The sequence below is a fragment of the Podarcis muralis genome, chromosome 1 (genome assembly GCF_964188315.1).
Source record: "Podarcis muralis chromosome 1, rPodMur119.hap1.1, whole genome shotgun sequence".
Lineage (NCBI taxonomy): Eukaryota > Metazoa > Chordata > Lepidosauria > Squamata > Lacertidae > Podarcis > Podarcis muralis.
Window position 1 is genome coordinate 131,073,330 of NC_135655.1, and position 24,255 is coordinate 131,097,584.

General features: G+C 41.9%; 1 protein-coding gene across 13 annotated transcripts in view; it reads left to right on the forward strand.

Annotated features, from left to right (window-relative positions):
• Nucleotides 1-24,255, forward strand: part of AGAP1 (ArfGAP with GTPase domain, ankyrin repeat and PH domain 1) — a 335,950-nt gene that overhangs the window by 237,108 nt on the left and 74,587 nt on the right. The window lies entirely within an intron of this gene.

A 24,255-nucleotide genomic window follows, 5' to 3' on the forward strand; every position in this document is an offset into this window, starting at 1 on the left:
ACTTTACCTAACAACTGAGAGCAGGATTATGTTGAAATCTCGTGATTTTATTCCAAGAAATACTTTTGGGTCATGCCATATTTTTCCTGTTAAGTAATTTTTGTTTTTATGTTTTCCTGTGAGTTTTATTCATGTTGCTGCAAGCTAACTTTATCCAAAAAAATTAATCAGGAATTTGCTTGTGTCATGATTATGTTGATGGGAACAGCTTTCTTGGGTAACTTAAGAGTGTCTCTAGAAGTGGATCAGTTCCGTGAGCAACTGCTCTCTCACACAGTCATTTAGGATATCTAGAAAAGTTTCCTCTTTCTGGTATTTGGGGCACACACTTACCTGTCTGCGTGAGGGTAATTGAAGTCACCCATTGCTACAGTTGTTCTTTTGGATGCCTCTTTGATTTCATTGTCCATCTCAATATCATCCTGAACATTTTGGTCTAGGGGATTCACAGTATTAAATAACTCTTGGCGCCTGGTATCACCACCAGCAATAATTCCGTGGAGGAGTCAGCCCCTTTTGGTATTTCTTCCATTTAATTTCATTCATTAGGCTTATGGACTTTATGAGCAACACTACCTCCAGTAAACCCTTCTCCGTCCTTCCTGTGGAGTTTGTATCCAGAGATAACTGTGTCCCACTGGTTCCCTTCATTCCAGCAGGTTTCCATTACATGCACTATATCTGTGTGGTCCTCTAAGGCCAAGCACTTCAGTTCCCCAAATTGATTTGGGGGCTTCTAGCAATAGTATATAAACATTAGTGTATCTCTCCAAATGTCTTTGGCACTTGTTTTTAGTCTACGGTGCTTTGGATTCTCTATAAATTGCTAGTATGTGTCCCTGCATTCTCAGTACCTACTTCTCCCATTTAAACAAGCATACTTTTTTTTTTACCTTCTTTCATCTTTGGCGGAAGATTGATTTTAAACTGGACCCTCCTCAGCTCCTGTCAGCTTTCCCTCAAAAATCGGTTTTAAAACTGCTCTGCCCCCCTTTTAATGCTAAAAGTGGCAACAGTCTGCTTCCGTCTTGACTTAAGTAGATTCCATCCCATTTGTCTAAGCTTGACAGTGTTCCGAGGACCAGGAGCTCATTGCACAATGTGGCTTCTGTTCAGCAGGCAGATGGCCATACCTGCAACAATCGGTACAATGCACTGGAATGCCCTCACTCCCTTGCTGACTTTTGCATATGTCTTTTTGTAATTTATGGAGTTAATGTACTTATGAGCTTGGTATTTGCTAGGTCAAAGGGCTGAACTCACACAATTGTTTAACTTGCCTAATAGCTTAATATTTTGTCACCTGCTTCATTGCTGTGCAGTTCCATATGTATATGCCTTGCTAGCTTTCCCTAGCTGCTAATACAGGCAATGAGATCAGGCAGTTTGGCTCAAATTCCAAAGAGTTGGAATTCCAAAGAGTTGGAATTTGAAGAGGTGCCTGGATTTAGATCAGTATAGCACCTTGGGAATAGGCAGTGGGTGTTGAGTTAACTGGGTAATAATTCCCCATGAAAATTCCTTCCTTCTTTCTTGTGGAAAATTCTTTTTTATTTTTAAAGAATTATAACTTATTTGTATCTAAATCAAATACTGAAACTTTCAGCTATGTCAATTTTTCACTTTTTAAAAAAACTACAACCCTTGGTAGAATAAAGAAATTGAGGGGAAATATTGAGGTTTTTAAAAGTGTAAGTTACCCTGAGGTTTTAAGTTGTAACTTAAAACTCTAGCTGTGATAAACTGAACTAGTCTTCAATTAATTTTAAACTGAACTGAAAGCTTAACATTTGGCCAAGTATTTTTCCACTTAAACATCCTCTCAACATTTTTAACATAGGAAAGCATATGCATTGAGCATGATCCAGAATCTAGATTGTCCTTTTTATTATCCCTAACTAGCTAATCAACTAAACAATAATATATTGGTAGGCTTTTCTTTTACCATTTCTCTAAAGTTGAGATTTCTAGGTTTCTTGAAGCTTTCTTGATAAGGGAGAACCGAAAACCAGGTTTCTACCATATTATAATCTCTAGGATTTAACTCTTGAGCTATAAATTATCATAGTGTAGCTCCTAGCACACTGTGCTTTTATCAGTTTTACACTGATGCTTCAATGGGTATTACTTACCAGTTAGTAGTCAAGACTGCTTGACTTTTCTCCTAGCTTGATGTTTTGTCGCTGTGGGCCTCTTTGTCAGGTGGGCCTCCCTCGAGTTTGTGGAGCGGGATCCTTCACTAGGTTGTTCTAGTTTTGTATGTAAAATATGCTCAGACATAACACTGAACTAACCCCTGGCTTAGCTCAAAGGAGAATGGGAGCAGCAAAACCCAGAGGAGGAGCAAAATAACTGCATTCGTCTCTCTCAAACACATTCTGAACCAGACTGGACACGGGTAAGAGCTCAACGTCAAGCCTACCAAGTGGCGATAGAGACGGCAAAGAGGACCATTTATTTCATGGGATGCTGGGAACAGTGGATTGGGTATTCACATGACCTCAGGCAGGAGCAAAGGCTTGTGGGAGGCAGGCACATCCTCAGTTTTTTCTCCTGCCTCACTCAGCAGGTTGTTTCTGCTGGCTCTCCTGCTTCTGCAGATAAGTTTTCAGTTTTTGATCTCATTTTATTGTTGCTTTATTTTCCCTAGTTTTCCTTAGTTTTAGCAACTTACTTTGAGTCTTACAAGTGTGTGTGTGTGTGTGTGTGTGTGTGTGTGTGTGTGTGTGTGTTCCAAAAAATATTTTGTCCTGCCCATTTGTTTGCCTTAGCAACCTTAGTTCTTCCTGTTTTTCGTTTATTTAGTTTACTCTCTTACAGAGCGTCCCTGTATATTGCTCTCTTACAGAGTTGCTAAATGTGCTCCTTTTTTTCACGCTGTGGCTTCGTTTTGCCATGCACCAGTTTATTGATCAGATTTAAAGATAAATAGAGGGAGATTCTACCCGAGGCTTTTCACAACCGCAGCTCACTTTCAGTAGCCGCTGGCTCCATATCACCACCTCATTTTTTGGTGATTTCTACAGTCTTTAGCCTTTATTTCCTGTATCATTTCAGGCTTCATAAGGCTTCATATTGACTGCTCTCCTGGTCCATGGTACGGCAGAAGGAGCTGGGTTATTATTCCTCAGCAGTATATTCTCCTCCCAGTTCGCAGTCGCACTGGTAGACTGCTTCTGAACCTCCTAGTTAAGGAGTGATTCAATTGTTTATTATTATTTACACTTACTAGTCTGTGGCTTGCAGTCTGTTTCCTCCTAGTCCGCTTGTGACGGCATTGGAGAGACGTATTTTTGTGCCTCTTCCCATAGTCCACTTTTGCGGCATTGGAAGTGAATGCTGCTCAGTTTTCCCGTGTGTGGCTGCGTTCCGAACAGTTTCATTTATTTGATACAGTGGATGGGGCACTTTGATACAAAGCATAACTTGTATGAGAATGGTAATTATTTACAAAAAATTAATGGGGGAAAAATTTATTGTGAAAGATCATAATCAGCCTTACAATTTGTTATTTAAAATCTAAATTACGTATCAAAATTAACAGTGTTTCACAGATATCATAGACTTTATGGCAGGTTTTCTTAACAAATCATAAATTTTTTTTTTAAAAAAACCATAAAAACTTATATTAATCTTTCCTCAAACAGCTATACATTTAAAAAAACTTTGGAAAAACTTTTTAAAAATATAAGAAGTCACATTAGGTAGACAAAAAATAGTAATTTAACAAAATGCTTATAAAAATAAGATAATTACTTAACATTTAACTTATATTGCACATCATATCCACTGAAGTCAAAAGAAAAAGTATAAAGAGATGGTGTTCGAGATGTGCCCTTTGAGAAATTTGGTTTTGGCAACTGCAAAACAACATCCTTGAAATCAACGCTTGCCTTATCTTCTACAATGGGGAAGACAAACATACAAGATCCTGGTTTTTTCCTGAGATATGACACTTGATAATCGGTCATATTATATTTAGAAATGACTTTGGCCACATAGTAAACAACAGTTTTTTCTTTTCAAATTTCATGAGTAGGAAATCAGTTTTGAGATTTCATGCAAACTTGTATATTGGGGCACTATTGTACATTAGCGGGGCACTTTTATACGCATCAATGTGCCCCGTGTCTTAGTGTATCAAAGTGCCCCAAGTGACATTTTCAGAAAACTAACAATTATTAATAAAACCACTGAACTTATTTAGAAATCATGTGTAATCCTGGTTACTGAGTGGGATAACTTACCTTTGGTACTTTTAAATCGTAACTAAATGACATAAAACAGCGTTGGAAAACTTTTACATTTCACATAATTTTTTAGTTGGCTGCGCTAAAAACACTTCTACTCTCGTCAAACGCCAACAGCAAACTGGCGGGCAGCGCAGTCGCAACTGTTATACTCACACAGGTATAGACACGTTTTAGTGATGTCACGACACGAATAACATTTCTCAATATTGAAATATTGTTGGTGTATCAATGTGCCCCTTGCCTCAATGTGCCCCGCCTCCCCCTACATTGGGAATGGCTCCAAAACCTGCCTTTGAGAGTCCAGTTTCTTGGCTCCAACATGGTCTGATAAATGGCCTTTGACCAAATGATTTAAAACATCACATTTCCACCATTTCTTTGATTTTAGGTTCTGGTGGTTGTGCTTCATTGTCACAAAATCTGCTAATCAAAAGTTTCCTCGAAGGAACTGCATTACAGCATCCTCTGGTAGCTCATTGTTTTTGCCATGGAACTTACATTCTGTTCTGTCAGCGCTGCAATGGCCTCCATTTGAACCGCTATGCCTAATCTCATTAAATAACCTTTCTTCAAAGTCCTATTTGTGGTTGCGATAACTTCAGCGAGAAGGGTTTTATAACTGTCAGCCTTGTCGGTAGCAAACATTTATGCATCTTCCATAGGGATAAGGTGGTCTTGTGTACAGATCCCTCCTTTCTACCAAAAGTTCTTACAAAATTCCACATTCAACAGGAACTTTCTCCTGACTCTTGTCCTGATCCAAAACATCCATTGGGAAAGGCTTGCACTCCTTGGATGTCCACAGAGCATTAAAAGTGTATATACACCGGACTCAAGTCATTAGAAAGAGGAATTCTTTCTTTGTATCTTTCATCCTTCCTCTTAGGAGGAATGGGTCACTTCAGCTACCGTAGCTAGATGGATTAGGGCGTGCATTTCCTTAGCTTACGATACTATGAAATTGCCCCAACCATCTCATAATTCCACTAGGTCAGCCTCCATTTCTGCTGCCTTTATGGCTAATGCCCCTTTAACTAGGCGTTATAAATTAGACCTAATGTCTTCAACGGAAACAGCTTTTGGCCGTACAGTGTACACCAAGTTTTGTAATCAGTGTGTCAGCAGTGTGGACCAACCCAGTTATTGGGAAGGGCTGTGGTATGTCCCAATCCACTGTTCCCAGCATCCCATGAAATAAATAGAATGAATGGCTTAGCTGAAGTGTAGATTTATGAATTGGGGACTCTGGGGACAGTGGAACCCTCCCTATGATGGTTTGCAGTCGCACTCATTTTTTTTCCTTTAAAAGGGGTGCTATTGTTGCTTCTATTTTATTGATTTATGAGCCAGGAGGCAGGCTGCTATTCCTATTTCAGGTGCTTCGGTGAACATTACTGCTTGGCGAATCTGAAAAACTGAGGACGATGTGCCTGTCTCCCACAAGTGTTTGCTCCTGCCTGAGGTTATGTGAGAGGAAATGCCAAATCCGCTGTCCCCAGTATCCCTTATTCATAAATCTACACTTCAAATAATCCAGTCATTCTTTCCTCACTGCCTCCATTGCATCTGCAGAAAACGGCAACAAGAGACTCTTTCTGGTGGTTCGCAAGCTTAATGAAACCACCTTTGCCATCGGGGCCTGGTAAGGACCCCAATATCTCCTGCAATGATTGTGCAAAGTTTTTTGCAGATAAAATCTCTGAGATTCATAAAGAGGTAGACTCCACCGTGGAAGCAAAGCTGGGGTGGGAGAGTGCTAGGTTCGAGTCCTGTCTGGTCAAGTTGCATGGGATCAGTTCTAATGTTACCTCCGAGGATGTGGACAGGCTGCTTGGACAAGTGAAACTGACCACCTGTCTCCTTGATCCTTGCCCATCCTGGCTCATAAAAGTGAGCCACGAAGGGCTGGGCGATGGGCTCTGTGGGGTGGTGACCCGCTGAAAGAGACGGTTATTAAACCACTTCTTAAAAAAACATCTTTGGACCCAGCCAATACGGCCAACTATCGCTCAGTCTCAAATCTTCCATTCTCGGGCAAGGTGACTGAGCGGGTGGTTGCTGAACAACTCCAGGCACGCCTGGAGGATGCAGACCATTTGGATCCCTTCCAGTTGGGAGTCAGGCCTCATGGGACTGAAACTGCTTTGGTTGCGCTGGTTGATGATCTCTGGCGGGCTAGGGACAAAGGTAAAAGCTGTTTCCTAGTTCTCCTGGATCTCTCAGCGGCCTTTAACACCACTGACCATGACATCTTTCTGGACTGTCTAGAGGAGCTGGGGGCACTGTTATGCAATGATTCCACTCCTTCCTCCTGGGCCATGTCCAGAATTCATTTGCTGCAACTAATACTTTTGCTCAAGAGGAATAAAGCAACACGCATGCAGAACAACAAAAAGAGTTTGTACTCACACAACAGTAGTATTTATACTGGTTTAGCATGAATGCAGGACGCGGGTGGCGCTGTGGGTAAAAGCCTCAGCTCCTAGGGCTTGCCAATCGAAAGGTCGGCGGTTCGAATCCCCGCGGCGGGGTGCGCTCCCGTTGCTTGGTCCCAGCGCCTGCCAACCTAGCAGTTCGAAAGCACCCCGGGGTGCAAGTAGATAAATAGGGACCGCTTACTGGCGGGAAGGTAAACGGCGTTTCCGTGTGCTGCGCTGGCTTGCCAGATGCAGGTTTGTCACGCTGGCCACGTGACCCGGAAGTGTCTGCGGACAGCGCTGGCCCCCGGCCTCTTAAGTGAGATGGGCGCACAACCCTAGAGTCTGTCAAGACTGGCCCGTACGGGCAGGGGTACCTTTACCTTTACCTTTAGCATGAATGCACAGATAGCTCCCGCTTTGCTCCTCCCTGAGCAGGATCAGGAACACCAAGTCATGATCCTTGGCTTAGCATTACATCCAAAACAGGGTTTTAACCACAATGTTAAACCTAGGGTTATTCTTTAAGTTGTGGGAATGACCCGCAGACCAACTCCTGTAACTGAACATTTCATTTACTGTCTTTTAGGAGATATAAAAGTGGCCTATCATAGTACTCCTTGGAAACAGAGGGGTAGAAATTCATAAAACCAAAACTGAATCCACAGAGTTTCACCTTTAAGCAAGGCACAAAGGTCACTAGTTGGGAAACTGTCAGTGCCGGTTGTCACAGCCTATCTGACATAAAAGGATTGCTGTTGAAAGGCCACTATGTTGATGCTGAGGAGTGGAAGACAAGGGAAGAGAAACTCATCTATTGTTTTAACCCACTTCATTGCAGACTAAACAAGTTGAAAGCTTTCTTCTGGTCTTTCAATTCTTGTTAACTTCAGGGTCAGGAGAGGATGCAAGTAACACCTCCTTCCCAGTAGGAAGGAAGAATATCGTGGTAGCCAACAGGAAAGCAGATTCTTGGAAGGGCAAGTACTGTACTGGAATGGAGTGATTTATATTGCTCACACTTGCATAGCTAGCAAGCCTGAAGCAGGAAACTATAGAATAAAGCTTAACTCTCTGTTCTGTTGGATACAGGTAGCCTGCTGGCATTGCATTAGTGTGGGGGAGTTTACTGGTGCTGTAAGAAAGCACCACAGGTTTTCAAAGACTACAGTAATGATTCCCCATCTAGTTGTTAGGATATGGCAGTTAAGAATATTGCAGAGGTTTCATTCAGGGTGTTTTTGAGTGGTTGTTCAAGGTGTTTTATCTGTTTGCTTATTACCTATCGGGTGTAGAATTCTGGAAATGTGTTGCATCTGAAACTGATTTGTATTGCAGTAGCAAGGTTCCCACCCCCACTCCTTTGATTTATCATTTCTTACCATCAGATAAACTACCCTTAAGTTTAAGTTTTGAAAGCTGTTAGGTCCACAAGGTATTACTGGGAATTTGTTTTGTTTGGCACACATACATTGGTACCTTGGGTTAAGTACTTAATTCGTTCCGGAGATCCGTTCTTAACCTGAAACTGTTCTTAACCTGAAGCACCACTTTAGCTAATGGGGCCTCCTGCTGCTGCCGTGCCGCCAGAGCCCGATTTCTGTTCTCATCCTGAAGCAAAGTTCTTAACCTGAAGCACTATTTCTGGGTTAGTGGGGTGTGTAACCTGAAGCGTATGTAACCTGAAGCGTATGTAGCCCGAGGTACCACTGTACAATAAAAGCCCTTTCCTTCATAGGCAGAATTCACAGTGGTCTTGCCTCAGTAGCTGTCTCCATGCAGCCATCCCATTCAAACTTCACAGTGCATCAAGTCACTTGTACATCAGCAGAGCTGGATGATCTATGCCACAATTCAGCCTGGTGTCAGGAGTGGTATCTGCACTACAGTGCCTTCAGCCTGGTGGCTGACTTTGGAGACACAAGGCATCCCACCCTCCCATTTCTGCCACGTCAGAGCTGCTGCTTCCCACAGTGCAGACTGCCTTTGGATTCACTTCATATGCTTTTTTAGGTCTATTTCAGCTTTAATTTGTGGAGCTACTTTGTGAAGGAGAATCCATTCAGACTCCCTTCACAAGCAATGCCTTTAAAATGTGCAAAGTTATTATTTACCTAAAACAAAACAGTTGCTTCAAGAGGTACTCATTTTGCATCAGTTAACAGTTACTGTGACACACAGCATATACAGCTTATTAATTTCTAATCTGTTATTAGAGTGTGCTGCTTTTATTGAAAATTGGCTTTATAGCGCATTTCTTATCTGGTCCATGTTTAGTTTGTAACTTGCTTAATCAAATCGTTATGCAGTTCATAATATGGAGTTGTAGAAAACGTATGTGTGTGTTGGAAGGGATCCCAAGGGCCATCTAGCCTGACCCCCGCAATACAGGAATCTCCACATGACAGACGGCTAACTTCAACGCTTTCAGTGAAGGAGAGTCCACCACCTTCCAAGGGAGCGTGTTCCATTATTTTTGTTGAGTATCTAAAAATAGTTCTGATATTCTTGTGCCTTAATTCCAGGAAAAATCTTGAAGCAGACTGACTGCTTGTATGTATTTGCTGCTTCTACTTGGAATAGTAGTTTCCTTTACTGAGCAAAGAGCTTGGTGGAGGGAGAAATAAGTAGCATAGGTCTTGATGTCAGTGCTATTGTAAACAGGGACATTCAGAGAATCCATACCAATGTTTATTTCAAGCTCCCAATCACTCGGTCTTCTCCAAAAATGAAAGAAAAAAGTATATTGTTAGATTCTAATAAAGTTTTCTTTAAATTCCTGGTTGTCAGAATTAGTCGCCTACATACTTCCTATATAGTCTTCTATTTTTGTCATGCATTTAGACCCTTGGCTAGCCAACTCGTCTCTACTGCAAGTCCTACTACCTTTCCCCCCATAGGTCTGGCTTGCTTATAAGAGCTATGTGCTAAATTCAGCACGTATATGAAAGAATTGAATTAAGTAGAAAGGCAACTTGAGTTTACTAGTCTTCCCTTCCCAAAGTAATGAAAGATTCTTTGTAAGTAGAAAATTGGCCTTTCGCCTGTGAGTTAATAGGTTTTCATATAGCAAAGCTTATCAGATGATTAATTTAATGGCAAAAAATCAGATGATAAAAATACTGAGCACAACTTAATTCTGTTTAATTTTTAAGAAAGCAAGCAAAATGAAATTGAGTTTCTCTTAAGATGATTTAAGATGATTTCTGTTTTTTCTTAAAAGTGCCTTTTTAGTTGCCACACAGTGATGTGATCATTATCTGTCACCTCATCGCCTTGCTGCCTCAATACGCAGTAAAATAAAAAAAGGGGGGGACCAGAGAAGCTTGTGAAGTATGACTTCCTATCCCAAGACTCATTGCCTGCGATTCGTACCGCTTGACAGTAATGATCTTATTACAGTACTCTGGACCTTGAAGAGATTTCATGAGGAGAGTGAAAGGACGTGCCTCCATGTAATCAAGTGGCGCTGAATATTCCACGCGTTTTTGATCACATACTGATTGGGCACAGTTTTAGCCCATCTTCTAGTCAATTATGCATGGCCCCTTGTGCTCTTGTGATAGTCAGAAACATTGATAGCGGTTGTCTGGGTTTTGGCAGCCAGCCAGCGGTTTGAAGTGCCTTATGCGTAGTCATTCCAGGATAAGTGCTTTTTAGTTAGAATTGATTACCTTTCTTTAGGTTTTGCTTAATAGCAAAACTGCATTGGAGAGGGCTTCAGGTGAAAAATGGACATATTAGCCATTTAGAGTATCTGAACTCCTAGTCAATTTTTTAGCCTTCCCTTGTTTCTATCTAATTTATATTTAATGGTGTAATGTTTAGTAATATTTAAAATATTTCTTCTCGGTTGCTCCCAAACATACAACTTGAACTTTGGACCATCAGTTTTTAGATTTAACAAATTAATCAACTGTAATTTTTAATATACTGAAGGCTTTGCTGGTATCTGCTGAGCTGACCTCTTAATTTTCTAATCCTCTAATAATAGGATTCAGATGTTACTGCTTTTGAGTCGTTCCGATATTTTGAGTTTTTGGTCATATAAATATTGTGGCCCTTATAATAATAATAATAATAATAGTAATGATAATAATAATAATAATTTATTATTTATACCCCACCCATCTGGCTGGGTTTCCCTTGATGTTGGCCTCAACAAAATCAATGAAAATTCCTTGTTAGAGTAATAGTGCTCACAGAAGCCTAGCACCAAACATTTTAAAGAAATAAAACTACCTTCCAGTGAATCTGTTTAGCCAGTATCAGACTTGGATGCTGAGGGAGGGCTGAGGATACAGCCCTTGGCAACTATCTAGGGCTCTTTTATTATACATAGAATATAGTGTTATCAGTGCTGTTGATATCCAACTTATATCTGATCAGTTTGTAATGGTTGACCTTTTGATCCCTTAACTAAGAACGATAGACAGGTTGAAGATGAATACACTGAAACTGAATCTAAGAAGCACTAGTAGTAGGAGCTCCAGGTGAACCTGAAGGAGGTGATTATCTCTCTGAAAGATCAGGTACGCCACTTGAGAAGGGTACCGAACCTACCAGTTATCCTGTGGAGCTTAATAGTAGTGCCTACCATTGTTTTTTACCAATGACTTCTCAAGTTCTGCCTGTAGCAGGGAAGTTGCCATCATCATTCATGCGTTAGTACCTTCCCAAATTAATGACTGTATGGCTGGACAAAACACAGGGCTGCATTTTGAAGGTTATCTGAAAACAAGTTGAAGCCGAAATCTGTGGTGCTTCTTTGAATCTCCATGAATCTTTCCTTAAAGGGTGTGATGCGCAGGTAGCAAAGGCACAGCCTTGCTCTGTTTATGTTCACTCCATGAAGGGAGATGTTCCCTAAGTAGGACCAGTAGAGCAGTGTTCCCCAACCTTGGGCCTCCAGCTGTTTTTGGACTACAACTCCCATCATCCCTCGCTAGCAAGACCAGTGGTCAAGGATGATGGGAATTGTAGTCCAAAAACAGCTGGAGGCCCAAGGTTAGGGAACACTGCAGTAGAGCACAATGGTGTTTATTTTCATACACTTCCCCCCCCCTTGTGCTCTGTTTTTTTCTACATTATATTTTATATTTCTCTAGGTCTCCTCCATCTCTCTAGAAGACTTATTCTCCCAAGCTTTTTAAAGGGCTTTTACAGGCCCTTGAAGCTTTTGAGAATTTCTGAGACTTGGGCACAGAATGTCTTAAGATCTGTCTGTGCTGTGAGAGTCATGTAGTATGGCTGATTTCACTCTATTGGAGCAGGCATCAATTCGTACAGAGCAGTTCGCTAAAGTGGCCTTTGGTAAGCCCCTACCTTGTGGAAAGTGAATGTCTGTGAAGTGCTTTGAACAATCAAGTGCTATAGGAATGCTGAGTAACCATTATTCAATGTCATGAGTTTCTAGAAAAAAGTGACTGTGCTAAATTGTTTGAGACCTGGTTTAGAATGTTTATTTGATTTTAGTTTTGACTTGAGTAAAAGTAATCAAAATTTGAAAAGTATTCCATGTTCATTTTACAAGTAAATATTCCAAGAGTTTTTTTCCAGTAGCAGGTTGAACTGAAGTACAGTGGTACCTCGCAAGACGAATGCCTCGCAAGACGGAAAACCCGCTAGACGAAAGGGTTTTCCGTCGCGGAGGCGCTTCGCAAAACGAATTTCCCTATGGGCTTGCTTCGCAAGACGACAGCCCATAGGGAAATCTCCGGGACAGCGGGGAAGCGCAGCGCGTCTTCCCCGCTGTCCTCGGACCTCCTCCGAAGGCTGGCGGCGGGGCGGGGACAGCTCCTCCTGCCGCTGCCGGGCTTCGGAACGATACCCCGATGCCGGTCGGCAGGCGGGAACGCCTCCCACCGCCGCCCGCCATCGGGACCATGCCCCGATGCCGGGGGCGGGCGGGAACGCCTCCCCCCGCCACCCGCCATCGGGACCATGCCCCGATGCCGGGCAGCGGGCGGGAACGCATCCCCCCGCCCCCCGCCATTGGGACCATGCCCCGATGCCGGGCGGCGGGGACGGGGCGGGGCATGGTCACCGCCGCCGGCGTTTAAAAGCACTCTGGGGAAAGCAGCGAAGCGCGCTGCTTTCCCCGAGCATCGGGAAGTCCGGCGGGGGTCCTTGGGATTCCCTCCCAGCCCCCGCCTTTAAAAGCACTCTGGGGAAAGCAGCGAAGCGCGCTGCTTTCCCCGAGCATCGGGAAGTCCGGCGGGGGTCCTTGGGATTCCCTCCCAGCCCCCGCCTTTAAAAGCACTCTGGGGAAAGCAGCGAAGCGCGCTGCTTTCCCCGAGCATCGGGAAGTCCGGCGGGGGTCCTTGGGATTCCCTCCCAGCCCCCGCCTTTAAAAGCACTCCAGGGAAAGCAGCAAAGCGCGGCGCGCTTTGTTGCTTTCCCCGGAGTGCTTTTAAACGCGGGTGGCTGGGAGGGAATCCCTTGGACCCTCGCCGGACTTCAAAAGAGCTGTGGGAAGTCCGGGGGGGTCCAAGGGATTCCCTCCCAGCCCCCGCCTTTAAAAGCACTCCGGGGAAAGCAGCAAAGCGCGGCGCGCTTTGTTGCTTTCCCCGGAGTGCTTTTAAACGCTGGTGGCTGGGAGGGAATCCCTTGGACCCTCGCCGGACTTCAAAAGAGCTGTGGGGGGGAGAAGGGCTTTTCTTCCTACCGCCAGCCTTCAGAACAGCCTTCTGAAGGCTGGCGGTGGGAAGAAAAGCCCTTGTCCCCCCCACCCAGCCTTCAGAAGAGGTCGGGGGACAGACTGTCCCCAGACCTGGTCTGAAGGCGGTTTCCCTAGGAACGCATTAATTGATTTTCAATGCATTCCTATGGGAAACCGTGCTTCGCAAGACGAAAAACTCGCAAGAAGAAAAAACTCTTGGAACGAATTAATTTCGTCTTGCGAGGCACCACTGTACAGTGGTACCTTGGTTTATGAACATAATCCATTCTGGAAGTCTGTTCTTAAATCGAACCTGTTCTTAAACAAACTGGTGCCTGTGTGTGCCATGGTGCCTGTTCACAGCCTTCTTTCTCACCCCTGGGTAGGGCCCCCAGACCCCGAGCTTCTATTATTATTATTATTATTATTATTATTATTATTATTATTATTATTTAAATAAAAGTACAGTGGTACCTCAGGTTACATACACTTCAGGTTACAGACTCTGCTAACCCAGAAATAGTGCGTCAGGTTAAGAACTTTGCTTCAGGATGAGAACAGAAATCGGGCTCCGGCGGTGCGGCAGCAGCAGGAGGCCCCATTAGCTAAAGTGGTTCTTCAGATTAAGAACAGTTTCAGGTTAAGTATGGACCTCCGGAACGAATTAAGTACTTAACCTGAGGTACCACTGTAAGCCTCTACTTCTGAGAAGAAAGTTATGAAGCAAAATGTGCAGGAAGCCTCCTAAGCAGTTTCTGTGAAATGAGCCAGCCTGGCTGCTCTCACCTGTCAGTGTTATTAGCTGATGAGTGAAGAGCTGCAAAGAATGCTTTTTTAAAACAACAACAAACCTACTGCTTCTTCCCCCCATTCTCCCTTAGTGCACCTTTCCTATTTCTGTCTGATTTTCTAGTAGTCCTTGGACTCTCCATAGTTTGCCCTTCCTTTTTCCCTAGCAGCTAGGATGCATCTGTTCCAGTGGTCTGAGAGCAGATACTCTGCAAATACTAGGTGGGTTAATTAATCCCCTTCCCAAATGGCAACTGCAAAATATGAAAATTTTGCAAAGAGGCTTGGGCATGTCTCCTGCTGAACATGAGCAGAAGTCTGAGCACTCCTTAAGAATTCATTGTATAATTACCTTACAGTACACTTGTATACATATCTACTCAAAAATAAGCTTCTTTGTGTTTAATAGGGCAACCTGTGGTTTGGTTTAGCATTGGCTCATTTTGTTACTGACAACCCCAGAATGCTCTCAAATTTGAAATTGTCAAGAAAGGTTGGCAAACTCTGGTTTAGGGTGCTGCTTTTTCTTTTTCTTGGAAGAACACTGGTTTTCTAAAACAAAACAAAAATCCTTCCAGTAGCACCTTAAAGACCAACTAAGTTAGTTCTTGGTATGAGCTTTCGTGTGCATGCACACTTCTTCAGATACCTTTGGTATCTTTGGTATCTGAGGAAGTGTGCATGCACACGAAAGCTCATACCAAGAACTAACTTAGTTGGTCTTTAAGGTGCTACTGGAAGGAATTTTTTTTGTTTTGACTATGGCAGACCAACACGGCTACCTATCTGTAACTGGTTTTCTAAACACTGGTAAAACTTTTCTGTTTGTTTTTTCCTTAAGGAGGAAATAGGTTTTTGAAAATTTAAGGTTGAAGTGGTTTATAAATAATGCTGGTGCACCTTTTAGCACATTGCTCTTTTTTCTGAATGAGTGACTTCAGCCATTTTGGGGGCATATAGAATCAACCAAGAGGTTGCTGTAAATGGGCTCCTTATAAATATAAAACTCCATTTCTTATTCATCATGTTTCAAAGGAAGCTGCATCCTTTTGCTCTTCCACATGCAAGATGGAATTTGTGGCACACAGGCAAGGAATGTAATATTGCATTACAACGTAACAAACAACCTTGACAGGACAGTATGATGCTGCAGTTCTGATGTTGCCATCAAGGAAATCTATAAACTATACTGAGCTTTCTAAAATCATTAATGCGCTACTAGTATTGATGATTTCATTTCTTTGCTACGAAGAGCATGGCCTTTTAGCTAACATGCTGCAAACTGCAGCTTATAGTTTTTATGATATTCCTATTTCTTTCCATACTCTCTCTCCTTCCACCCAAAATCCATTGCATAAATTGATCTGGGGATCAGCCTTGATAAAATACCAGTCTTCAGCCCCTCACAACATCATAGCTGTATTGTTAGCTGTTCTTGATTATTTGGATGCTCTGGCAGAAGCTGCCACCTCTGAGTTGGAGGTGCAGGGAGATTAACTGGCGTCTGTCCAATCATTCGTCATACAAATAACAGTGCCAGTAGAGTGAAATACTATAAATCATTTCCCCCCAGGATTGAAACCTTTTATCAGTTGTGTCAGTTTCATTATTCAATAAGCGATTAGTAACAGCCATTGTCATTTAGCCATTTAGTTAACAACTCACAGCTTTTGGTGGCAAGGAGATGGTTTGACACTAGATTCTGATACAAAGGGAGATTTTAATATCTATCTGTCCAAATGAAGTGCAGGTAAACCTGCTAGTCAGTTACTTAATGCTGTCGTGTTTAACACAAGAAACTAAACTTTCTGTGATGCTGTGGCTTGTGACATTTGGTGTTTGACAGTGAATTAAGTTGCTTTACATACTTTCAACAATTTAATCTGGTCATGTAATTTAATGCTAAAACCTGCAAATACCAGAGTATTAGCTATTATCCTCCCTAGGTCACAAAGTCTATTGCCTAACATTAATTGTCCTTTCCTGATTTAGTTTGCTCACTTACATGCAGTTTTGCCAACACAATCAGCTGCTAAGCCCTGTGGCCCTAGATCATATCAGGAGATACTATTTCTTGTCACTGGTGTCTGCCTTCATTTCCTTGTGTGATCTTTCCCAATGCCCTACGTCAGGCATTGGCAAACTTGGCCCTCCAGATGTTTTGGGACTACAACTCCCATCATCCCTGATCACTGGTCCTGTTAGCTAGGGGTGATGGGAGTTGTAGCCCCAAAACATCTGGAGGGCCGAGTTTGCCTATGCCTGCGCTATGTTAAGTGATGGTAGGAGGTGAAGAGAAGGGAGCCCTTACAGAGAAAGTAATGAGGAACAATCATCCCATCTGAGGTGGGAAGGCATGGTGGCAAAGCCAATCCTTTGCTGCCACAGCTGTGTCCGCACCACACTAATCTCCCCATCACTTTCCCCTCTCGGTTACTGGCAGTGACTTCCATGTTGAGAAGCCAGGTGAGCAATTTCAGCTCACTGTCCAGTGACTACTATCTAGAATGAACAGTTCCACAAATCTAAGGAGGACCTGCAATGGTGTCACCAGCCTCAAATGGTAAACTATATCTAGGCTTTGTGGAGTTCTAACCCATGCAATAGAGTCTTTTTACCCTGTCATTGCCTAGGGAGAGATTTCAATCTCAACAAGATCAACACCACAAATGCATTCTCAGTTCCTAAGTTAATATAAAAATAAATTGACGGGTCCAAAAGCCTGATGGTATCTGTGTATGCCTTTATGCAGAAGGACAACTGTTTGACCAGCAACTGTTCCGAATAAGGCAAGCTTGGAAATGCTTAGGTTTTTCAGAAGCCTGAATCCATTTTAGGATTTTGATCTGTCCTAATAGCAGCAGATCTGAGCCCATCCTACACTTCCTCTCCCAGGATGTAAGCTCATTACAGATGAGGTAACTTGTCAAGGGTGTCCACTTGGAAAAGCTAACCTTAGAAACTTACAGGATAAACGCAACAGAGCAAATGCAATATGCTCTTATTTTCCAGTTTTTGAAACTGGTGGTCCAGTGATCACAGTCAAGTAATTATGGGCCTTTTTAGATGGCATGTCTACTCATCATTAAATAATTATACCTTTAATTAGTTTCCTTAGCTGATCATTGCCTTTGAAATTTGATAGTATAATTTAAAGCTACCATAAAGAGACATTTTAGATGGCTAAAGAGTTTTCTGTATTTATAAAGGATCTGCAGTGCTCCACTGTAGAGAAAGCCCTGAAATGAACAATCCAACTGCATTGAATGGGTTTGCCAGTCTAGTAGCATAGCATTTAGTTTTATGGAAAAAAATAGAAATCCAGATTACAGAACAAACACCTTTTTATATTTCTCTTGTTTTAATATGTCCACTTTGACATTTTAATACTAACCTAGAAATATGCAATGTTAATACATTGAATTAAGTTGAGATTTGCGGGGGTGGAGTGGGAATAAGTAGAATGCCTTAAAAACTTCTTGCCTAATTAGGCTGTATTATTTTTATTCCCCCCCCCCCCATTTTTAAATATACATAGATGGGGAACCTGGGCACCAAATTATTGAAACAGCAATATGATACTCAAATTTAAGCGAAGAGTTTTAACTAAATAAAGGTTGGCCTTACAACAAAATGTCTTCCATCACCACCACAAAAATAAATAATATATTTACGCGAATCTAATGCGCACACCTCAATTTTCAAAAGCTTGAAACCAAAAACGTATTTGCTGGTGCCATCAAGTCCAATGTGCACCCTAATTTTTGCAACATAATTTGGCCAAAAAAGGTGCACATTACATTTGAGTAAATATGGTAAGTCAGGAGGGCTCCAGCCACGACTTGGGCAAGCCAACTCACTCTGCCCACCTTTTCCCTTGGTTTTCTTTACTAAGATGCCAAAGTACCATCTCTTTAAAACACGGATATCTAAGAATGAAGTTGCATTTAGAGTTTAGTAATGTAGTTTATGTGGATGTGCATGTTTATAAGCTTTACATTTAAAAAGCAGTCAGAAAACATGCTATATTGCTGCCTGGATATCTCTTGAATTTATTTAACCACTTCTGACATTCCCATAGCGGTTGTGTGTTACTGGGGGTGGGGTGGGGATTGTGTTCCTGGAGCTTGTAGTAGTCAGTATTTGATTCACTGAATATGTCTGTTTCTAAACAACTCATTCCCACACAATGTCCCAGTTTGCACAGAATGCGAAACCAAACCATGTCTTTGCATGAACATGCTTAGAGAGGAGACTGCAGCTGCTTTGTTCTGCTGCTGCTGAGTTCCTGTAGCCAACTCATGGTTTGTTCTACCATGTAGTCTGAACCTGGGCTCATGGTCTGCCTCACTTCAGACAATCCATGAGCTGGAAATCAAGAGGAAACCTTACTTTACATTTTGTGGTTTGTCTGGAATGAGACAAACCACAAATATGGGTCCAGACCAGTGCCATAGCTACGGGGGGGGGGGGTTTGCCCTGGATGAAGCCTTCAGAGGGGAATCATTGAATCTTGCAGCCTGTGTGTGCATGTGAGCAAATACATGGGGGGGGGGGGGAGGCTGCCAAACTGGGTCTTTTTAAAGCCTAGTTTTGCCCCTAGTCCATACAACATGCTAAGCCCAAAGTTTGCAGTAGCAGCAGGAGCTCATGTGTTCATGCTGTCATAGTTTGGCTTACCATACATGTGAACTGGTTCACTGCTGTTGCCCTTATACTATATAAAAGAAGAAGATGTACCTGTTTTGTGGAATGCATTGCTGAATTGTACAAAATCATCTCTACATAGCTATAACTCCTGAGAAATTATTCTCTACTTTATAGAAGCATAGTAAGAATGCTCTTAAGACAAAAGGACAAGGTTATTATTTTAATAATGATTGCCCTTGTTAGTGCTGTGATCTTAAATTATTTCTCTCTGAACAGCCTCGTATTTATGTGAAACTTGCTTTATTTATAGAAATGTACCTCATACAATAACATTCAAATGTGGTCTTGTGTGTGTGTGTGACCTTAGATTTCCTTACTGCATTGAAACCTTCAGAAAGGAAAATAGTATGAATGAATTGGGTTATTTATTTTGTGGTGATATTTCCCAGATATGAGTGGCATTCTGGCTTGATCACAGCCCCTTTTATCCAGTCTAGGTGAAAGATCCTATTATTTCTCATAATTGATGCTGAGGGCTGTGGCGTTCCTCTTTTAATCAGCTCTGTTCAGCACACTCCAGGGATGTAATTCATGCACACTTTAACACCCAACATGGCTGACAAGGCTTAGACACACAACCTAACGGCTACATCATTTTTTAATCAGCTATCTGAGAACTATTTATCTAATCACCAAAGGACGCCGTCAAATTGAGATCAGTGATGACACTAACAAGTTTTGTTAATGATAAGGGATTATAGAATATTTTTGTTTTGCTAGCAAACTGCAAGGAATAGTTATTTTAAATATAGATTAAATATTAAATACAGAAGAATATGCCAGACATTGTGGTTTCCGAATCATATGTACTAATGAAGAGTGCTAAAATAATAAAATTGTTGATATTCCTGAAAATCCTAAATTTTAAATGGAAAATCCCATGAATAGTCATGTCATGAAAAGTTTGAACACAAATTCTGAGGTATCTTTGAAGCAGTAAAATCCTTTCAGGTGTAATTAGAACATTTCTTTCAATGCTTCATATAAACTGATCTTAGATTTGTTCAAATTATTTTTTTTTAAAAAAAACTTCCCAATTTGCTTTCCATTACTAGCTTTGTATTTTTAATGATCTTGGCTTTATTTATTTGTTAATGTTACTGCTTGTTTTCTATTGTGTTTTCTATAAGCTGCTTTGAGTGTCTCCTTTGTAAGTGGTGGATTGTTGGGAATCAATACCTTGATATATAATCTTTGGTTCCTTCCATACTAGCCCATTGCTCTGGAACTGCCATTGTTTATTAACTGTATTTCTGGAGTATCCTGATAATGATGTTGCAGCTTAGTGCATTGTAGTGTTTTCTGTGTTACCTTCCTCTGTTTTTTTAGATCTGATACATGATGATTTTTTGGTAATAACAGAATTGCAGCATCAGCCCTACCTACTGTGTGTAGACAAAGCACTACTGGAGCTTTTAAAGGTGCCTGAATCTTTAATTAAGCAATGCTCATTTCATGTTTTCTGTTTGCTCATGACTTGGGGAATGATAAGCAAGTCAGATCTGAAACAGTGGTTCAGGATACTTCATTCCATTTTCTCTCTTGTCTTGTTTTCAGGTGAGGTATCCAAGTTAGTCAAACATTTCATGGCTACAGATCATGCTCTATCTCCCTTGGGCTGTTTTTAAGCCCCCCCCCCCCCATCCTTAGGGTTTCCCCAAAAACTTTTAATTAACATTGCTTGGAATCTTTGCTAAATGTGTAAACATTATAGGAAGATCTTGGTCATGGAGATGGCATGGCTTGAAAATATAGCACTATATTAAGTGCTTGTGTGAAACCTCTTATAATTCTGCTTCTCATTAACGGTGGGAAAGCAAAGCTTCAATATTGCTAAAGAAGCCTAGTGTGGAAGCAAACCTAGTTCTTTTGCATTGCATGTTCTTTGCCCTTTAAAACCATTAAGGCAGAACCTCTGGTTTAAAATATAGACTGCAAATCATACTTGCCCCATCTAAAAATGAGCACTAAAAATCCAGATTAATTTTCTATCTGTTTGGAGATTCCATATGGCAGGATCTCCCCCAACCAACTCCTGGTCTAATACCGTATATGCTGCCTCTGGACATCTTAACTTGCAGTCTTCTTTTACTAACAAAGATACAGAATTTCATCCTGATCTGAAAGGTGATAAAACAGGAAGTTGTGGAGATATTCCTTGATTTTAAAATGCAAATGCAGCTTTCAGACAATCTGGACTGTTGGCTTTGCTCTTTGCCTTCTGGAACAACAGAGGACATACCTGTTCCATCTTCAGATATGTGAAGGCCGCTATTGTATTCCCCTTTAATTGTCTTCTCCGGGCCAAACATACCAGCTCTTTTAGCTGTTCTTCGCAGGATTTGGTTTCCAGTCCCTTCACCATTCTAGTTGCACTCCTTTGGACACGCTTCACTTTTTTCCAATATCATTCTCAAAAGTGTAGTGCCTAAAATTGTATTTGGTACACTAAATGCTGCCTGACTCGTGCAAAATAGAGCAGATAAATAAAACCATACTGGATAGTCAAGCAAAATCCTACCAACTTCTAATTCTTACATAGAGCAGCTTCTTCCCAAAAAGGCTCTCAGCTCTTCATAATTTATTATCTCACTGTCTATATAAATTCAGGTAGCTAGCCGTGTTGGTCTGACGCAGACGAAATAAATTAAAAAATTGTCCAGTAGCACCTTAGAGACCAACTAAGTTTGTTCTGGGTATAGGCTTTCGTGTGCATGCACACTTCTTCAGATACACTGAAACAGAAGTCACCAGACCCTTATATATAGTGGGGTGCAGTTTTTCTCAGGAGGTTGGGGTGGGGTTTTTCCCTTCTGAGAAAAACCCACCCCACCGTCCCACTATATATAAGGGTCTGGTGACTTCTGTTTCAGTGTATCTGAAGAAGTGTGCATGCACACGAAAGCCTATACCCAGAACAAACTTAGTTGGTCTCTAAGGTGCTACTGGACAATTTTTTATTTTTATTTATTTATTTTGTCTATATAAATGTTGGGCACTTGTGATTTTCTGCTGGCCTGAACTCAGTAAAAGGTTTCCTGATTTAAATGAAAGAAAAGGTAAGCAATTTATTTGATCAATTTTGTAATAGTTTTGTACAATGTTGTGGACCTGTTATGAAACATATGGAAACCATCTATAAGCCTTGTGCCTATTTAATATTGAAAACTATCATGTTCAGGAAGGGGGAATAACTGAACCGTGGGGAGCAGAGTACCTGTCCTCACCTTGGCCTCAGTCAGGAGCCGTACGAGTGCAGTAGAGCTCTTGCTTCATTTTCCAAAATACATATACCACATCTTATATTTAAATAATCCCATGTGGTATAGTCTTAGAAAATGTAAACAGAAGTCATTCTTTAGTGTGCCTATATTGGGGCTCATAAGATCATACCTCCAGATACCAATCCAAAGATCCTCCTCTCACTAACACATTATAAAAGCTGACAAAGGCAGCTGCTTGATTGGCAGTTCTGTTTACTACAATCAGCCCCTTATCCAGCAGGACATGTGATGTAAGCAAGTCTGCTCTGGTCCACATATCACTCTTGCTAGTACTACTGACTAATTATTAGAAAAGTGTCCTATTCTTCAGATAAAAAGGTACAAACAGTAAAGGAAATGAATTGTCCAATCAATATGAAATGTTTTAACTACAAGAACATGCAATATAAATTACCCTTCTTTACATCAAGTAAATCATGGATCTTTTCCATATAACCAGCAGTGAATATACATAAGAATATTCTTGTGCAACTAACTTTTTAATTGTTTCGGCTATACTGGCAACCCAGTTCAGAATATTGAATGGGCATATTTTCTTGTAGTGAACAGTTTGTAGCATTTAAAAAGAGCCCATTCACTTAAAATAGTTAAGAGTGAGGCTGACAATATTAAGATTTTAAGAAATAATGATAGTGTTTTGGCAGTTATGATTACAAATCTTGTGCAGGAAGAAAGGAGCAGTTTTGCAACTTTAGTCTTCAATCAGAACCCAACAGCCCATGTAATCCTTTGTACTACGGGCAGGAAAGAGAAAGGAGCTTTGTCCTTAGGTTGAGACCTAAGAAGCTGAGTGGGAAGACAGCTGAGGAGAGAATAAGAGTGACTTAGTGGTCTAAGGCAGTGTTTCCCAACCTTGTGCCTCCAGCTGTTTTTGAACTACAACTCCCATCATCCCTGACTAGCAAGACCAGTGGCAAGGGATGATGGGAATTGTAGTCCAAAAACAGCTGGAGGCACAAGGTTGGGAAACACTGGTCTAAGGAACAGAAACGTGGAGTTAAGTGTAAGATATAGGTATAGGTCTTGTAAGCAGATGTGGTAGCAGGACTGTCTTCCTTGAAGGTGGTACTGCTGCCTTGCATAACTGAATAATTCATTTAAAGCCCCAGCCAACCCCTGCTCATAGGGCCGGCCCACCCATGAGGCAAGGTGAGGCAACCACCTTGGGTGGCAGGATCCACAAGGGCAGCAGATTTGATCTTCAAAGAATGCCTCACCCATTGCTGCTGTCACAGTAGCAGCAACTGCTGTGGTGCACTCATTGGTGGCCAGATCTGCTGCCTCCTTGGCAGGCCTGCCAGTGCTGCCTCTACAGTGGTCTCTTGGTGAATAGGAGGAGCTGGTGGTCTCCTCCCGCCCCTAGGAGTGTGGGGGAGAGCATCAGCAGTGCCTCCTCTTTGCTGAGAGGCTGCTGTGCAATGCCACCTCCACACCCCTAGGAAAGAAAAGGCAGGGGCTGCCTTCTGCAATCTCCACCCATCCAGCATGATTCAGAGTGGGCCCTGTCCACCACCGGCCACAGCCTTTGATTCCCCCTTCAGTTGTTGGGTAAGGCAGATTTTATTCTGTCATGCCTCCATGTAGGAAAGCAGATATTGGAGGAAAGGCCTCTAGCTTTCCTTCTTCCTGGCATGCTAGTTTATAATGCACAGGGACATTTTTGTTTGAAAGAGCCTGCAGTCTAAATTGGTGTAATGGAAGTTCACCATTTTATCTGGTTTTTGTGAGAACCAGACCATAGAATCCTGTGTTGGGGGGAAATGAGGGAACCATAAAATGACTCATTTTAGTTTTGTTCCCGTCCTCCTCCTTGCTGTGTTCTACAAATGGAGGATTGGAACAAGGCTTCGCATCAGGCATGACAAAGCCAGTGTCGTGAGCAGCCAGAGAGCCTGGGCATGGGAACTTGCCATGTGGCTCCAGGGACAGAAAGGGAGCATCTGGTGGCTATGGACCTGGGAGGGAAGAGGACTGTGTTGCAAAGAGACGCATCAGTCTCAACTAACCAGTGAGATAGCTAGCTGCAAGAGTCTTACATGCTAATCTTACTCTACTGGACAAGTCTCTTTTGACAAAACGATGCTAAATTGTTCCTATCGCAGTTCAGTGTGGATATGCTTTAGCACCATTCATGTATTTTA